This window comes from Chiloscyllium punctatum, chromosome 51 (genome assembly GCF_047496795.1).
Source record: "Chiloscyllium punctatum isolate Juve2018m chromosome 51, sChiPun1.3, whole genome shotgun sequence".
In the NCBI taxonomy this organism is placed as follows: Eukaryota; Metazoa; Chordata; class Chondrichthyes; order Orectolobiformes; family Hemiscylliidae; genus Chiloscyllium; species Chiloscyllium punctatum.
The window spans coordinates 35,809,498-35,815,258 of record NC_092789.1 but is presented as its reverse complement, the minus strand read 5'-3'; positions in this window follow the sequence as shown (position 1 = coordinate 35,815,258).

Below are 5,761 nucleotides of genomic sequence, written 5' to 3'. Positions count from 1 at the left end.
ACAATGGAAGATGTTACAAGCAAAGTAAAAGAATATCAAGATACAAGTTTAGCCTTATGTCAGCACTTGCAGAGGGAAAGGTTGCCAACTTGGAGAAAAGGGGGCAATAAGGGCGGAGCGCAGCTGGGTAGTGGTAGAATACAATAAAAAGATTGGGCAATGTAAGAGTCGGAGAGGGTACCGCATGAAGTTCAAAAGTATAACTGTGTACGAGCTTGAATGTTCATTGCTCAATTGTTTCTGCATTTGATGCCCTTTCTTGCAAGATCGTAGAATAACTTGTCTTGTTTCCAGTTTTGGTGGTCTCGTCTAAATTTTATTAAATTTATTTCTAACAGATTTGGGGGCTGGTTCCGGGATCCCTAGCTCCGGTCGCTCGGCATTCTTGGAGAAGTGGAGAAGGTGCACCTCGATGATTTCGGCGATCTCTAGTTTCCTATCGTTGCCACGACAGCTTTGGACGAGCGTGATCCGGACTGAGAGACCCTGGAAACAAGATGGGCAGACGTGGCGGGTTCAGTCAGGTGACTCTTGTGTACACAAGACCCGGGTAAGAAAGGTCTTTAAAGATTTATCCGGGCGACCGGGGTAGGCAGCGGTATATGCTGCCAGTCGGAGATATCAGGGGATCCGGGGAACCGGGGTTCTGGGCGACAAGGGTAGGCAAATCCGATCGACCAGGGTAAGCAACAGTAATTGCTGCCAGTTGGATATATCTGGGGAATTGCTACGGGACAGGATTTCCCCGGGGTTTTGGGCGACTGGGGTAGGCGAATCCAGTCGACCAGGGTAGGCAACAGTAATTGCTGCCAGTTGGATATATCTGCGGAATTGCTGCAGGATAGGATGCGCTGTGATATATCCGGGGAACCAGGGGGAAACGGGGAACCGGGTTTCTGGGCGACCGGGGTAGGCGAATCCGGTCGACCAGGGTAGGCAACAGTAATTGCTGCCAGTTGGATATATGCGGGGAATTCCTGCGGGACAGGATGCACTGTGATATATCCAGGGATCCGGGAACCGGGAGGGGATCCGGGGAACCGGGGTTCTGGGCGACCGGATTAGGCGAATCCGGTCGTCCAGGGTAGGCAACAGTAATTGCTGCCAGTTGGATATACTGCAGGACAGGGTGCGCTGACACGCAGTGGGAGGTTTTGTCGAGTAAGCAATCGGGATCGGCAATGGTAGTGGTTGCGAGGTATTGCCACGGGACAGGCCTCGCTGATTCGACCAGGTAACTCTTGTGCACGGACCAAGGTAAGAAAATGAACCTTTAAGTATCGCCTTGGTAGTCGGGGACGTACGAGAAATACGGGATATACGAGAAGTACGGGGAATTGGCAACATTTAAATAAAGTATTTAATTTTCCAGATTAATCTGACCAGATTCGATCACCCAGCTTTAGAGCGGTTGTTAAGAGGGGAAATTCCCCACGTGAAGGTCAGGACCCTGAAGTGGGTGTGGAAGAAGGTGACACCGGACCTCAGTAAGGTTAACTAAATTACATAAAGAAACGGTCGAGTATTGAAATGGGGAATAAAAATAGTGATTTAAGTTTAGAAAGAGACATTGGATGGACGTCCGAGGACCACATCCCAACGGACAGTTCTTTAGAAAAACTGTTAAGAGATTGGAAGTACAATCCTCGGACGCGAGGAAAGGATAAAAAGCAAATGATAAAATGTTAATGAAAAACAGCCTTACAGTCAGGAGGAATCAGATTAATCTTCGTGTTAGAAGGGCTGAATGGCTACTGAGACTACACTGCTTAACTAACTTATGGCCAGACGTCCTGAAAAATATTCAAAAGCTAGAGGAGTCATTGCGGGTAACTCAAAGTGTCTGTGAGACTTGGTGTAGGGGTGTGTGTGTGTGTGATTGTGTGTGTGTGAGAGAGAGAGAGAGAGAGAGAGACAGAGAGATAGAGAGAGAGAGAGAAGCTGGACAGCTAACAGAAAGTTTAATCCTTTGTGATTCGGTTTGAATGCACATTTTTTTGTTGGTGACTGAATGTTTGTGCTTTGTTCCCTGGAGCTTGAGATCCTGGACTGTTTTGAATCTGATTTCTATTATTGAAATTTTAACATGACTTCTTTTAAGGTTAAGGATTTTACAGATTATTAAATAAAATGTTAACTCCTGCTCTTTTTACAGGCCTTACTATCAGTTTCTAACTAATCTCTTTTATCCTTACATTAAAGCGATTTATGGAGGACAGTTGAAGTTTAACTTGAATAGACAAATCCTTTTAAGGCAGCTCTAGTTATTTCACGACCTACAGCATTGCAATTGAGCAATGACAGGTCAGGACTACTTGGGAGGACTAGTTTTGGATTTGAATCGGGGGACTGGAACCAGGTGATTGTGGTGGATTACAGAGTTGGGAACTGTGTGCATTTTGCATTTTGAATATTAAACACTAAGTAAATGAATTTATAATATATAAATATATCTTAACAAGTAAGATTCCAACATGTATAGTTTGGAACAGGCTTTAAAGAAAAGCAAGCATAAATTGATAAATTGTATTTGAGATTACAGGGAGCAAGAAATATTGCAATATTTCTTTTTTAAAAACTCAAAGTCTAAACAAAACATTGGGTGATAAGGAATGGCCATGAGTTGGCCCTAAAGCTGTTAAGTTGCACATCATAAGTGTGACGTTGGTGTTCATGTGCAACAATGTTTCGAGGCGTCCATCCCCACCAGTCATGGGTACGTTGATGTGGACGATGCCTTGCTTGTCCTCAGTCCAAACGGACACTGAGTGTCTGTTCCTCAGGCCAAGGACACCCTGATTGACACATAATCATTTCCTTTAGCTGAGTACATTCTTTGCCCTTGTTAACACTCAATATTTGCTCCGTTGGTGTTTGTCAAGGACGAGGACAGGTTCTTCCGCTAATGGAGTGGGGTAGAGAATACTCAGCAGGAAGTAGGCTCTGCCGAGTTTGCAGAATATGCTGAAGGATGGTGCTGAACGTGGCTGATACATTGGGTGAAATCGTGAGGAGAAGTAATTGGAGTTGTAAAGTTTGAATGAGGCCCTAACAATGTCTGAGTTTTCACTTTCCCGTCTGGACAGAGACATCTCAATTCAATGTAGGAAGGAGAAAAAAGAAAGAGGCGCTATTCAAGGCAGCAAGCTTTATTCACATCATTCTGAAAGCAACGCCTCAAGGTGCAGATCACCCATACAATCGAGCAGCGTCTGAATGACAGAAAGTACAATCAGCTTAATGTAGGCTGTTACAGCGATCATGCAGCAGGACATGCTAGTGGTTATTTGGTGAAGCAACACCACGATCCCAACAATGCAGTGTATTCGGTTTCTGGCCAGTGATACGATCCTTCCAAGCTCAGCTCACTGCATTCTGATCACACAGGGGAATGCTGGGGAAGAGAAAATAAAGCGCATTGCAGACAGCATTCAGGGGCCTTCAATACTCAGTACGTAAGTACATAAGTACATAAATTCATAAGTTATGGGGGCAGAATTAGGCCATTCAACCCATCCATCGTGCCTTCTCTGCATTCGAACATCGTTAATATGTTCGACACAGGGAGAAGGCGAGGAGAGCAGATGCTGGAGATCACAGTCGAGAGTGTTCTGTTGGAAAAGCACAACACGTCAGGTAGCATCCGAGGACCAGAAGAAACGACGTTTGGGACATAAGCCCATCATCCTAATAAAGGGCACATGCTCCAAACTTCAATTCTCCCGCCCCGTGGATGCTGCCGAAACTGCTGTGCTTTTCCAGCACCACACTTTCGATACTGATATACTCCAGAATCCCCATAACCCTTCAATCCATCACAAATTAAGCATCTGTATAAATCCTCCTTAAATGTAATAGTCTCTCAGAATCCACCACACTTTGTGGAAGCGAATTACACAGATTCACAACGCTTTTGGAAAAGTCGTTCCCCCCTCAACACTGTATTAAATTTGTTAGCTCTTATCTTAGGACTCTGACCTTTCGTCCGATAATGCCACACTTGAGAAACATTCATTCCATGTCAAATTTATCCATGCCTTTTACCATTCTGAATACCTCAATTTGATCTCCCCTCATTCTTCAAAGTTCCCGAAAGTGCACTCTGGCTCAGTGGTTAGCATTGCTGCCTCGCAGCGCTAGATGCCCAGGTTCAATTCCCGCCTCGGGCAGCTGTCTGTGTAGAATTTGCACATTCGCCCCGTATCTGCGTGGGTTTCCTTTGGATGTTCCAGTTTCCTCCCACAGTTCAAAGATGCACGGGTTAGGTGAATTGGCCATGCTAAATTGTCAGTAGTGTTAGGTGAAGGGGTAAATGCAGGGGAATGAGTCTAGGTGGGTTGAGTTTCGAGGGCCGAAGGGCCTGTTTCTACACTGTAAGTAACCTAATGTAAAGGCTTGAACTCTTCAATTTCTTTGCAGACGACTAACCAGTCATCTCTGGGGTTGATCTCGAAACACTCCTCTGAACATTCTCCAATATAACCCAACCTTTCCTCAAATGCGTGGGCCAAAATTGAACACAGTACTCCCGGTGCGATCTCCCCAACCCCTTTATACTTGCATCAAAACTTCATTGCTTTTCTATTTTACCAAAATTCCACTCGTAAGTTTTATTGTCTCCTATATCTGTACGAAACCTTTCTGTGACTGTTGAAAGAAGACACCCAGATCCCTTTACACCGGAGCACCTTGAAGTCTCTTCTCAAATTGGGTAATATGCCTCCTCCGGTGACCTGACACTTAGCCACGTTAAACTCGAGCTGCCACGTTTTCACCCACTCTCCTAATCTGTCAATATCCATTTGTAATTTTCTTATTTCATCATTGTAATTGACCCTCCCACCTATAATGTGCCGTCAAAAGATTTGGCTATAGAGAATGAATCCCTATATCCACGTCTTAAAAAAAACAGATTGACAATATCTGGTGTCAAATGACTGAAAACTGTGGCACCTCAATTGTGGCAACTTGCCTTCCAGAAAACGAATCTCGTTTATCCAGACTCTCTGTCTTCCATCCATTAACCAGTGGCCTATCCAAGTGGGCGGCACGGTGGCACAGTGGTTAGCACTGCTGCCTCACAGCGCCAGAGACCTGGCTTCAATTCCCACCTCAGGCGACTCTCTGTGTGGAGTTTCCACATTCTCCCCGTGTCTGTATGGGTTTCCTCTAGGTGCAACGGTTTCCTCCCACAAACCAAAAATGTGCAGGTTAAGTGAATCGGCCATGCTAAATTGCCTGTAGTGTTAGGTGAAGGGGTAAATGTAGGAGAATGGGTCTGGGTGGGTTACGCTTTGGCGGGTCGGTGTGGACCTGTTGGGCCGAATGGCCTGTTTCCACACTGCAATTAATCTAATAAATTGTCCCCAATCCTATATGATCCGACCTTGTGAATGAAACTTTTGTGGGGCACGTTTTCGAATGTTTTCCAGAAATCCAGATATATTTCATCTACAAGATGCTTCTTACATGATCGATAATCTCTAGTAAATTAGGCAATCTTAAATTGTCCTTTATACGGCGATGCTGACTCTCATGGATCGTGTTCAGACATTCCAAATGTCCTGAAATTGCTTTCTTGATAATTGTTTCAAACACGTTCACAACAAGAATTGCTAAACTCAGTCGTAACTCATGATTATTTCTGTACCTTTCTGGCAAGCCTCTAATATTCCCACAAATTGCTTCCCTTTGGTTTTGAATATGGCCGTAACAACAATATTTTTGCAATCCACAGGTACCTTTCTATGTCCAGGTAACT